Genomic DNA, 13,489 nt, shown 5'->3' with positions numbered 1-13,489 from the left:
ATAATATATAATATATAATATAAAATATATAATATATAAAATTAATATATAATATATATATAAATATATAATATAATTAATTAATATAATTATATTATAATATATAATTATAATAATAAATAATACTATTTTATATGTAATATATATATTTCCACCCCTGCCTCAGGTAGAAATGAGCCTGTGCAGGACAAAGCAGGGAGATGTTGCCTCCAGATCAAGGTGATGCTGGAAGGAAGGAGCTTTGAGCAGCCTCTCCCTGCAAGCTGCACCTTCTCTGTGGAAGAACAGGATGAACAAGAACTGCCAGCCCAGAGTCCTTCATGCACAGCCAGGCAGCTCCTGCTCAGCCACCCCCTCTGCAAAACACAGCAGCTCCTGCAATCAAACGGAAACGTGGCCTTTTTTTGTCCTTGGTCTCATTTTCTGCAAGGTACCTAGGGAGAGATCAGCTCCAAAGACTCCTTGCCTGGGAATTTTGTGCCAGCTCAGCTAGTACTAAGGGTTTCACTGTGCTCCATGTCTATTAAAAATGCATAATGTCCATTTATATCAAAAGGGTGGATTCAGACCCAGTGCTTTTCCAGCGTGTCCCAGGCTGTTATGGCATGCTGGAGATGGATAGGAGGGATCTGTCCCTTGAGGCCCATATCAGAATGAGAAAAGGGCAAATTCACTGAATATTTCAGGGAAAAAAAATAAAAATGAGAAGAGGCATAAAAATGCTCCTGCCACAAAACCTAAACACATCAAAATTCAGGGGGAGGGAAAGGAGATGTGCTACACCTGAGATTTATAAAATTATGGGTGAGCAGTAACATTTCAGGCTGAGACCTGGACCAGAGCCTCTGAAGACTCACAAAGGTGGAAAGCGTTGGGAAAAGTATCAGGGAAGCTCAGGAGGGGCACAGAGAGGCATTGCTTCATCCCTGTGGACAAAAATCCCAGTGTGACGCACCCAGAGCTGCTCTTGGTGATCAGAGCAGCAGAACAACCATGCAAAAACACTGCCCTGACATTTGCCAAGGTTGTCCCTTTGAACCTTCACATATCCACTTGTCTGCACGCTGCATGGGGCTGTGCCACACTCCCCTGGGCCAAATTCCAGGAGAGGGAATGGGAGGAGAGGCTCAGGCAGTCCTGCAGGACCCTGGGCTCAAGGGGGGAATCTTTGCCTGGATCCAGGAGCTCCAGGGAGGATGTGAGTCTGGAAGAGGCAGCATCGCTGTTGACAGCAGTGTGTATAAACAGAGCAGCATTTCCCTGCTCCCTCCCCCTTCTTATTATAGCACAGAACACCCCGAGTAAAACACATACACACAACAATCCACTATAAAAGGAAAACAAAGCCCCGAGCGTGAGCGCGCACACGCAGACACAGAGACGCTGCTGGAGAGCACAGCGCACATCCAATACCTTAAATGTCATTTTTTTAAATATTAATGCTGTGCTTCCGGCTAGGTTTATGTAAGATTTGTTTTCACAGGGCTGCAGGCACGTGCAAACTTAAAGGAGATGCTCCCAGTCCCACACCCTGAGCTGCCCCAGCCACCCTGGGGCTCAGGGCTCAGTCCTTGACCCTGCTCTGTCCTGCCCTTCCCAACTCCACAGCCAGGCAGCAGCAAGGCCGGGGCAGGCTCGCTCCCTCCAGGCTTTTTTCCTGTGAGGAAGCAGAGCTGCAGCTCCCTGCTCTCCTCTCCCTGTGTTTCCCATCTGGCAGTGCTGGGAGTGTCCGTGCTCGGAGCCAGGCATGGACAGGAGCGGTGCCTCTCCCCAGTGAACAACCAGCTCATCAGCCAGGGCTGTGAGGGGCAAAGGGACAGCACCAGGGCCAGTGCTCAGTAAATAGCAGGGTATGTGTCTAAGTTTGGAAAGACGGGTGTCTGCTAAGGAAGGCAGGAGAAAATGAAATGGAAAAAATGTAAACTCCCCTCCCTTCAAATTTCATAAATTTGAAATTAAAGGGGGGCTCTCAGGCAAAAAAATATGGGAGCAGGAAGAAAATAAAAGGATAAAATAAACAATGCAGTAAATTAAACAAACACTGCCAGAGTCAGAACCAAACCTGACACCCTGTGGGTCAGGCTGTTGGCAGCAGTCCCATTGGAATTGTGGCTCAGCCCTCCTGCAGTGTCATGGCTGGTTCTGCTGGAGCAGGATCCTGAAGTGAGGGAAAGGGATGCAGTTCCTCTGCCTCATGGGGGAGATCCAGGGAAAAGGCAGCTGCAATGTTTTCCATACATGGGGGAATCCATTAGTGGAAAGAATAGACCGTGCTGGTGTTGTTCAATCCAGAGTCTTTCAGATTCGTATATCCAGGCAGGAATGCTTGGCTGGTGTTCCAGAATCTCCAGATTATATCCAGGCAGGAATGCTTGGCTGGTGTTCCAGAATCTCCAGATTATATCCAGGTAGCAATGCTTGGCTGGTGTTCCAGAATCTCAGATTATATCCAGGCAGGAATGCTTGGCCGGTGTTCCAGAATCTCAGATTATATCCCGGTAGGAATGCTTGGCTCCTTCCTCAGGGCTCACATCCCCCAATGGGATGCTGCAGTTCTTATCAGCCGTGCAGGGACATTCAATAGCTGTTATCAGCAGATGTCTCCCCAGAGGGAGGAGTGGGTGTGGAAGAGATAAGGAAATCTGCCCACTGAACAGAAGACAACTGCCATACAGATGGCAAACAGAACACAATTTGCTTGGCAATCCAGGGCAGTGTGCTTCAGCAGGGCACACACAGGCTGGGAGCAGCTGGAGAGATCCCTGACTGCATCTAACCTGGCTGTCAGCCTCTGCTGCTGCCCCAGCCACAGCCTCACACCCCAGCAGCATTATTTCTGCCTCCTCTTCCTCCCCTCAGGGAGTTTCCCCAGGCTATCATCACCTTGTGGTGCAGGACTGGAGACAGGACTGCCCGCAGAAACAGGGAGAGCAGTGGTATGGGCCAGATGCTGAAATCCAGCCCTGAGCTCCTTAGACCCAGCCCTGGGCTCCTCAGACCCGGCCCTGGGCTTTAAGGGCCAGCCCTGCCCTTGGTTCAAAGGCACAGCCTTGGGAAATGCCAGGGCAGTGTCTCTGTAACAAATGTCAGGGCAGTGTCTTTGCAAGGTTGTTCTGCTGCTCTGATCACCAGGAGCAGCTCTGGGTGTGTCATGCTGTAATTTTCATCCAGAGGGATGGAGCAATGCCTCTGTGTGTGTTTGTGTCACTTGATGGTCCCTCTCACCTGCATGACAACCCAGAGGTTGTGAGAGGAACGAAATGCCAAATTCTGGCCACCTAACGCCACTCTCCTTCTTCCCAGAGTGTTTGTAGCTGCTCCTACCCAGAAACCAAACTAACAAACTGTGTTCACCCTCCATCCCACCAAACCCCAGCCCACTGTTTATGGTGCTCCCTTCAATCCCCCAAGTCCCTCCCACTCTCTGGGACTTGTTTGTCATTTGCACACTGAGAAAAACCATCGTCCAACAAGCACCTGCTGTGCTGGCTGTCCTTATCACCCTAACCCTATTACTCACCAAGGGCCACAGGCCAGCAGGCTCAGGGACAGGAAGACACTTTTCTTCCCCAGCACCAGGGAGGAGCTGCCCACCCCTCCGGGGCTCTGGCAGTGGATGGAGGAGGTTTCTGATCCCTGATCTGTGGCTGCAGCTCTCAGGATGCTGCACAGCAGGTTCAGGAGCAGGTCAGAGGCAGAGGAGAGCACAGGAGCCATGTGCTGGATCAGCAGGTGGTGCTCTCCCCTGCAATCCAGCCCCAGCCTGGCATTTCCCACCAGGATTTCCTCCAGTGGAGGCACCTCAGCCTTACACAAACACCCTGTTCTCTCCTGCTGAGACACTGAGCCTGCACCAGCTCAGAGCCCGGGGATGGGAGCTGTGCCTGCAGCTCCCCATGGACAGAGGGGGTTTATGGTCTCTTCCAGCCAGGTCTCATAAGCTCTTGGAGATCTGTGTCACACCCAAGGTAGCTCAGCTACCTCAGATGGCATAAAATCAGCAGGATGGCTTCTGTGGTAGTGTTGGAAACAGAAAAGTTTTAATAAAAGGCAAAATAACAAAACTCTTTACAGAGAAAAATCAAGCCAGGTCAAGAGGTGTAGGAGCGTTGGGGGGTAGGACAGTCGGGATGGATGGAGATGAGAGATCTCTGAAGCCAGGTCTGGAAACTTGGGGGTTATTGCAAAGGGCCTGGGTGCAGGGCCCTGCTGGGAGCTGCAGCCACAGCTCAGAGCAGGCCCGAGAGAAGAGAGGGGGAGAGAGGATGAGAGGGTAAGAAAGTAGAAGGTCAAGAGAGTAAAAGGGGTAAGAGTGCAAGGTTCCCAATACAATACAATAAATCTTCTTCTGTGTTGAATATTGTAATTCTCACTGACCAACCTAGTTAAAGTCACAAATCCTACAGCATTTACATACAGCCCATAAGAATCATTACATTACCATACTGTGTTACATTTTGAACCCTAAAAACTCCTCTTTGGGCCCCTTCTGCCAAGCTGTAGGGTCTGCTCTGACCCTTGGGCCTGTCTGCAAGCAGAGGGTGTTGTTCCATCAAAAGGGGATCACCTTCAGCAGCCACACCATTGTTTTCCAGTTGTTCAGTAACTGAGGTATCTCAAAGCTTGCTTTCATTTCAATCTCACTTATAGTTTCCATATTCTCAGAATCTTTTGCCAGACAATCATATTGATAAGGCTTTCCTGTTTCTTCCCCAACAGTGGGTGTGCTGAGACAACTCCAAATGGGGATTTCAGGATGACAAAAGTCACAGACTCTGTTTTCAGGGGTCAGCAGCCATTCCAAGATTGCATCTCTCTCTCCCTTAACACTCAGCTGGGCTCTTGGCTCATCCTCTGGCCCATTTCCTGCCCTGCTGTCCCCACATTTCCCACCACTGCTTCTCCAGGCAGTTTTGGCTCTAACTGAGAGAGAACCTTCTTCAAGAGCAGCTTGTGACACTCTGGGATTGCAACACAATGAACTGATAAAGCGAGACATAGAGGCGCATAAATAATCATAATATCTCACGTCCCAAGATCACACAAGCAATTTAGATTCTTTTTTCGTGTCCCATTTATAAATATTCATTTCAGAGATGTTTTAAACCAACAGAGCCTGATACAGAACTGCTCCAAAAGCTCCAGCCTGGCTTTCCCAGGCTGTGTGGAGAGACTGCACCTCGTTGCAGCCTCACCTCATCCTGGCAGGGTGAGCACAGCCCTGCAAATATCCCCAGAGTGTGGGGGCAGAGCACAAAAGAACCAGCTCCTGTGGCAGTCATGTCCCTGCCATGTCCCCATTCCCTGCTGTTCGCCTTGTTAGGAAAATTCACCCACAAACACCAGAGGTTTATGTCCAAAAGGAGACAGAGCAGTCCTGGAACTTTATTCCAATAAAGGCAGAGGCCATGGGGCATCCCCTGGGATCTCTCCAAGTTTTGGAGGGTGCAGCCTCCTTTTTATCCCAATTTCCAGCCACATTTCCCTTCTCTCTTTCCCCCTTGGTTGAGGCACTTGAGCGGTTCAGACTTCCCTGAACATCTGAAACCAAAGATCCCCTCTAATGTATAACCCTGCCTTTAAATTCTTATGGAATTTAGGGGGTTTCCCCTTTTCTGAGGTACTGGAGAGGTTCAGACTTCCCACAACACCTGATACCAGAGATTCCCCTTCAATGTATAACCCTCCTCTTAATTTTTAATTCTTATGGAATTTAGGGGTTTTCCCCATTGTTTCTTTCATATTTCAATGCCTAATTCCATTTATCAGCAAACCTAAAGTGTACTTGTAAAAGCAAATATCTTTTTCCATTATCAATCAGTGGAATCCTTCCCATTGTTTCATTTATCTGGTTGTGTCCACCAGCAGCCCCACAGCTTGTTTGGAAAGACAAATCCCTCATTCCTCTCAGCCTCCAGCTCCAAACTCTTGTGTGACAGCACAGCGATCACGTCACCCTGTCTGGCTTTACCAAGCTGCCACTAAACAAAATCCCTGGGATATATTAAAAAAAACCTGTTGTGTTCATGCCTGGAAAAGAAAAATTAGTATGCAAACAGTGACAAATCCTCTGATGGTCACATTTATGTTTTTATCATGTAGTTAATCAGGAAGGAGTGTGTTCAGTTTAGATACAGCTCCACACTTTGCCTCTCTAATCCGAATCCCAGAAGGGCCTTATAAAACCATAATCTGCAATGCAAAACTGCAAAGCATATGGGAGTGTCTATAGATTTTCCAAATCACCTGTGCCCTAATTTAATATGAATAACAATTAGTTTACTCTTATCAGTTAATTGTGCCCCTTGTGGATTCAGCAACGCTGCATCTCGTCACCGAGCTTTGTCTGAACAAACTTTAATTACACTGCCTGTGCCCAGCCCTGCTCCAGGCTCTGAGACAAAGGTGAAACTGCTGCTAAACAAACATCCCAACACAGAGAGGGGAGCCTGCAGGGTGCTCGTGGAGAGGGGCAAACAGGGCAGGCAGGGGTTAACAGCAGGGAGTGACTCCATCCCTCCAGCTCCACATCCCAGAGCATCCCAGGGCAGCTCCCACATCCCAGAGCACCCCAGAGCAGTCCCTACACCATCCCAGAGCATCCAGGGCAGCTCCCACATCCCAGAGCAGCTCCCACATCCCACAGAACCCCAGAGCAGCTCCCACAGGATCCCACAGCATCCCAGAGCATCTCCCAGAGCATCCTACAGCATCCCAGAGCAGCTCCCACATCCCAGAGAATCCCAGAGCATCCCAGAGCAGCTCCCACATCCCAGAGAATCCCAGAGCATTCCAGAGCAGCTCCCACATCATCCCAGAGCTTCCCAGAGCAGCTCCCATATCCCACAGCATCCCATAGCAGTTCCCACATCATCCCAGAGCATCCCTGAGCAGCTCCCATAGGATCCCACAGCACCCCAGAGCAGCTCCCATATCCCACAGCACCCCAGAGCAGTTCCCATATCTCATAGCATCCCAGAGCATCTCCCAGAGCACCTCAGAACATCCCAGAGCACCTCCCACATCATCCCAGAGCAGCTCCCACATCCCAGAGAATCCCACAGCATCCCAGAGCAGTTCCCAGAACATCCCAGAGCATCCCACATCATCCCAGAGCCTCCCAGGGCAGCTCCCACATCATCCCAGAGTATCCCAGAGCACCCCAGAGCAGCAGCACCAGGAGATGGGCCAGCCCCAGGCAGCACTGACAGCTCTTCTTGCCTCTGTCCCCTCCAAGCTGTGCCTCCCAGCCCTGGGCAGCACCACCAGAGCACTGAGGAAAGGCTCCATTCCCCTGGGGTGCTGTGATCAGCAGAAGATTGAGATCCCAGGCACTGGGGTGCTTTTCCCAGCAGATTGACAACCCAGGTGTCACAGACATCTTTTATGGAAAATCCTTTCCTTAGGATTTTTCCTCCTGAGAAGCTGAGAGTTCTCAGGAACAAAATGCAAACATTGATTATCTGCTGCTGTGGAATGCAACAGGTGCATCTGTGATTGGTCTCATGTGGTTGTTTTTAATTAATGGCCAATCACAACCCAGCTGGCTCGCACACAGAGCCTGAGTCACAAACCTTTGTTATCATTCTTTCCTATTCTATTCTTAGCCAGCCTTCTGATGAAATCCTTTCTTCTATTCTTTTAGTATAGTTTTAATATAATATATATCATAAAATAATAAACCAAGCCTTCTGAAACATGGAGTCAGATCCTCGTCTCTTCCCTCATCCTCAGACCCCTGTGAACACGGTCACACCCAGGCACTGGGATCCTTTTTCCAGCAGAATATTGAGATCCCAGCACTGGGGTCCTTTTCCCAGCTCTGCTGCAGATCCAAACACCAGGTACACAAATCCCAGCTGCTTCCTCAGCCCTGGCAGTGCTGGAGGTGATGGTTTGTGCCCAAACCCACTCACCCAGCACTGAGGGACCAATCCTGCCCTGCACACTGCCCCCAGAAATGCCCCAACATTTACCTTTGGCTCAGGAAATGTGTTTTATTTTCGAATTCCCCCCTGAGATTCATCCAACAGCACAAAAAGAGCAGATTGAGGACGGCTGCTCCTGCTCCCATTTCGAACCCTGCAGGGTTTTGCACACACACAGGCCTTCAGTCTCAGTTACACCATCACCTTGGCAGCAGAACGCTGCCTTTGCACAGCAGAGGATGCAGCTACAAACCCTTTGGCAGAGCTGAAGGAACAGGCCTGCAGTGAGGCAGAGAGAGCCTGTGGAGTGAGGAATGCTCCATCCAGCTTCTTTCTGCCCAGGAATGCTCTAACTCTGCTCCTTTCTGCCCAAGAATGCTCCATTCACCACAGAATGCTCCTGTCCGGCTGTTCCTTTCTACCCAGGAATGCTCCCACCCCTCCATTCAGCCCAGGAATGCTCCCATCCTGCCCCTTTCATCCCAGAATGCTCCCACTCTGCTCCTTTCTGCTCAGGAATGCTCCAACCCTGCTCCATTCAGCCCAGGAATGCTCTAACCTCACTCCATTCAGCCCAAAATGCTCCCATCCTGCCTCTTTCCAGCCCAGGAATGTTCCCATCCTGCTCCACTCAGCCCAGGAATGCTCCCATCCTGATCCATTCAGCCCAGAATGCTCCCACTCTGCTCCTTTCTGCCCAAAATGCTCCCATCCTTCTCCTTTCTGCTCAGGAATGCTCCCATCCTAATCCTTTCTGCTCAGGAATGCTCCAACCCTGCTCCCTTCAGCCCAGAATGCTCTCATCCCACTCCTTTCACCCCAGAATGTTCCCATCGTGCTCCTTTCTAACAGGAATGCTCCAACTCCATTCAGCCCAGGAATCTTCTCCTTTCTGCCCAGGAATGCTCCCATCCTGCTCCTTTCACCCCAGAAATGCTCCCATTCTTCTTTCTACCCAGGAATGCTCCCACCCTGCTCTTTTCTGCTCAGGAATGCTCCATTCACCCCAGAATGCTCCCATTCTGCTCCCTTCTGCCCACAAATGGGCTGCTGAAGCCACAGAGGCTGAGCACCTTCCCCTCCTTGCTGAGGAGCCTCCCCCATCCTGCTGCTGCTCCCTCTCCCCAAGGACTTTCACCATCACTGGGCTTTGGTGAACATCTCTGCCTCTCCACATCACAAATTCCTGTGGATTTTCACCTCAAATTCCTGCAGATTTTCACCTCCCAGCCCTGCAGGTTTTCACCTCCCAGCCCTCAGAGCAGGTGTAAAAGAAGGATTCTCCATAATCCGTGCTGATCCCTGCTCCTGCCCAGCCCTGAGCACGGATCAGAGGGACACTCACCCTGCTCAAATCGGGGAATTCACTCCCTGCCACATCAAATATGCTCCTCACCTTCCTGCTGCCTGACCTCTGCTCCTCTCCAAGATGGGATCTCTCCACCCTTAGCAAGGAATCAGCTGCTGTGAATACTTAATTGCTTTTATTGCACTCCTGTAATTGTTATCATGACCTTTCTATGGACTGTTTGGATGTGCCTCTCACCAGGTCATTATTTCTGAGCCCTGGGCCCCGGAGGAACAGAAACATTAATCTGCCACAGACAGGAGATCCAAAGCTCATGGAGTTTGATTTCTCCTGGTGAAAAAAGGAGGTGTCACAGACATCTTTTATGGAAAATCCTTTCCTTAGGATTTTTCCTCCTGAGAAGCTGGGAGGCCTCAGGAACAAAATGTAAACAATGGTTATCTGCTGCTGTGGAATGCAACAGGTGCATCTGTGATTGGTCTCATGTGGTTGTTTCTAATTAATGGCCAATCACAGTCAGCTGGCTCAGACTCTGTCCGAGCCACAAGCCTTTGTTATCATTCTTTATTATTCTATTCTTAGCCAGCCTTCTGATGAAACCTTTTCTTCTATTCTTTTAGTATAGTTTTAATGTAATATATATCATAAAATAATAAATCAATCCTTCTGAAACATGGAGTCAGATCCTCATCTCTTCCCTCATCCTCAGACCCCTGTGAACACGGTCACAGGAGGCCACAAGCCAGGCCAGGCTGAGCTCTGGAATTCTGGCAATGCCATGAAATCCCTGATTTTTCCCCACAGTTCCTCCCACCTCTCTTGTTGATCCCCTCAGCAGCTTAGCAAAAGCAACCAAATCACAAATCTTAAATTTGGCCAAGAGCAACTGGAGCAGGCTGAGTGAGGAGCCCAAGCTGCCGTGGCCGGGATAATTGTGCAGGCAGCATTGGCAGAGTGAGTCACTCCCCCAGCTAATTCCCAGCTAAAGAGAAAAATCAGGCTTTGATTCTCCATGGAGGTACAAGCAACACCACTCTCAGGTTCTGAGCTGTTGGAGTGGCTCCTGAGGTATTAAAATGTCTCTTTTTTCCCAGCCCTGTGCTCAGAGAAGAAGCCAGGATTCCTCAGCTCTGGTTCTCAAGGTTCTTTATTTTCTGTTATCTATTATATTCCCTTTTGGACCGGCTGAGATCTGTCCAGCAGGTCAGGTTGTGGCACAGTCCCTGCCCTTGGGGTGGTGTTACCTTTGTATACTAAAAACTACGTGTACATTATTCACAATAATTTTCCAATACCTATTACTTATGTTAGACAGTTTGTCTCTACTCTAAACTAATCCAGAAGTGCCACCATCACAGCAGAAAATGGAGGCCAAGAAGAAGGACAGGACATGGCCAGATTCCTCCATCTTGCCTCCTGAACCCCCATTCTAAAATCCTAAAATTCAACATTTTCACCCCATGATAAATTCACTAACATTCTACTCAGACTCTTGTGGCTCACACAAAGTTGGGCATTGTTTCCATGGGTTAAAATCCAAGGCACAGGAGTCTTTGACTCTGTGCCAAGGTCTCTGAGCCCCCTGCCAGGGTCTGGAGCCCTCCAGGGCAGCCAGAGCAATGTCCTGGGCTCCAACACCACCTTTGCAGTTCTCATTTCTGCTCCAAGCCATCCCACACTGTGCCAGACACAGAGGCACCACGAGCTGGCAAGAGAGAGCAGGAGCTGCCTTTGACCATCTCACCCTCCTCAGAACAAAGCCATGGCCCAGGCAGGGCTGCTTTGGCTGGAGCTGGAAATATGAACCCAGCAAAAGCTCATCCTGGCAGCTTTGGCAGCGCTCGTGCAGGGCTGACAGCCTCAGCCTGTAAATAAATTGCTCCTGGTGAAAGCAGAGGAGCCATCTCATCCATCTCAGGTGCTGCAAACCCACTGCTGGCCTTTCTGAGAGACTGCACTACATTAGGGAGCTGTTTAAATGGCCACCAGCTCACCAAAGAGCCTTTTCATAAACAGAAATGGAACATTTGTTAAGCTGTTGCGGCTGCCCCATCCCTGGAAGTGTTCCAGGCCAGGCTGGACAGAGCTTTGTGAAACCTGGAACAGTGGAAGCTGTCCCTGCCCACGGCCTTCCAACCAAAACCATTCCGTAATAGGCTGAATTTATAATTCTCTACAATCCTTTCCTCTTTCTTCCCTGGTCTCCCAAATACTCATTCCTGTGTAGAAAGAGAGGGACAAACCTCCAGCCAAAAGTGGGATAATGTCATTGTCATGGTTTGAGCCTGGCACAGAGCCAGTGCCCCCCATGAAAATGCCTCACCCTGGTGTCTGCTGTGAGATGTGACCAGGAATAAGCAAAACAGGCTCTAACTTAAACATAAAGACCACTTTATTACTTAAACTACAGGGAAATAGGGAGAGACTATAAAGAAAAGAAAAAAAAAATTGAAAACCTTACAAAACCACTTTTCCTCCTCCCCACTCCCTGACTTTCCCAATCCAATACATTCTCTCAAAAATACCAACTGCCCAGCCCGGCACGACACTTTAGTATACTCAAACTGCAGTTCATGAAGAGGAAAAGGAGTCCTTCTTGTTCCATAGGCTTTTCCTGGAAACACACTGAAATCCCGGATGCTTCCTTGTCACTTTGGCACCGCCCGGGGAGAAAAAAAAGTCCTTTTGCCGCTTGTGACATGTTCCTTCCATGCTCAGTGCTCTCACCACCGAGACATGGCCAGAGCTGCTTTTAGGGTGGTCTTTCAAGGATGCCTTGTCTCACTCCAAAAAGGCACAGTCTCTGCTTTTGGGACAACTGTCCCCCCCATATTTTTCCAACCCCCTGGGGCCGGGGGGTCCTCACAAATGAACCCTCCTGGTTTTGAGGCACTGCCTCCCCCTAAATGCAGTCTGTGTCACAGGAACAACTGAGTCCATGGCTACAAGAAAAAGTCCAGCCAAAAGGCCACTCCAAATCATCTCTCCCCATCCAATCATCTCCACAATCTCCGGGCAAAGTCATCTCATCTCTCTCATCTCCCTTCTTATTCAGCTTCGAGGAGGATTAGCATTTTTGTAAGGCCCCAATCATGCAAGAAAGGGTTAAAAGTTTTCAGTCTCTGTCTGTCGAACGGCTCCCACGCACGCTGCCCACACGCTGCCGCTGCGGCCGGGCAGTCTTCCTCCCCCTTCTCGCTGGCTGCTCTCCTGGGGGGGGGGGGGGGGGGGGGCTGGCTGCCCGATGTCTCGAATGTCTCTTGGGGCTCCCCCACCCTTCCATCCTTGAAAACCCCCTCAACCCCCACCTCTGTCCAGGCCCCAGGCCTCTCGCATGGCGGCCCCTCCCCCGCCCAGCAGCAGCGGGCCGGGCGGGAGAGAGATCTGACTTCTTCGCCCGACGATGTCCAAAGAGGAAGTGCCAGGGCAGTGCCCTGCTTTTAACCCCTGTGTATTCTCGGAGGTGTGTCCAAACCCCACTGGCTACACCAGGTGTCAGTATGAAACCCAAAACCTTCATTGGTTTGACCACAGCTTCCCAGAATTCCCACTTCTTCCTGGTCAAACCATGACAGTCATGCTCCCACTCCAGGGAGACACTGCCCAAATTCTTGAAGGATGAAACCCCCAAAACCTGGAGCAGGGACAGCAACCTCACCCCATCTTCACTGATGGCCCTGATGCCTTTTGGGCTGCCTAAAAACAGAGGCCAGAAAAAATTAAGGGAATAAAAAGCAGTTCTATTTATTCAAGGGCCTTCAGGTACATTTAGGGCAGAAAAAACCCACCCAAAATGGAGAATTGGTCATGGTTTTCACACTTTTATAAGTCTGGTCCATTTGCATTTTGGGGGTGAATCTGCCAATTCCAGCTTCAGCTAATGAAGTCATTGACCCCAAGTTTGCTGCCCCCAACTCCCTTTTGTTCCCATCTCTGGGCCCTGAGGCAGTGAGGTGTCCTTGACTGCCAGGCCTGGAGAGGAATTGTTGTGTCTGCCCCAAATGGGGAAGCAGCAGCTCCCACTGTGTGTGGGGTTTGGAGTTATGCACTAAAGAACTGCAGGGTTACAAATAGATGGAAAATATAATAATGCAGTATTATTAAATATAATTTATTATTATTGGTACTAGTAGTAACATTAGTATTAGTATTATATATAATATAATCTCTTTCAAGAAGATGGAAAATAGAAAAACTAAAATCCTGGAGAGGAATTGTTGTGTCTGCCCAAAATAGGAAAGCAGCAGCTCCC

Source organism: Zonotrichia leucophrys, chromosome 24 (genome assembly GCF_028769735.1).
Source record: "Zonotrichia leucophrys gambelii isolate GWCS_2022_RI chromosome 24, RI_Zleu_2.0, whole genome shotgun sequence".
In the NCBI taxonomy this organism is placed as follows: Eukaryota; Metazoa; Chordata; class Aves; order Passeriformes; family Passerellidae; genus Zonotrichia; species Zonotrichia leucophrys.
The sequence above is the reverse complement of the archived record's forward strand: the minus strand, read 5'-3'. Positions refer to the sequence as shown.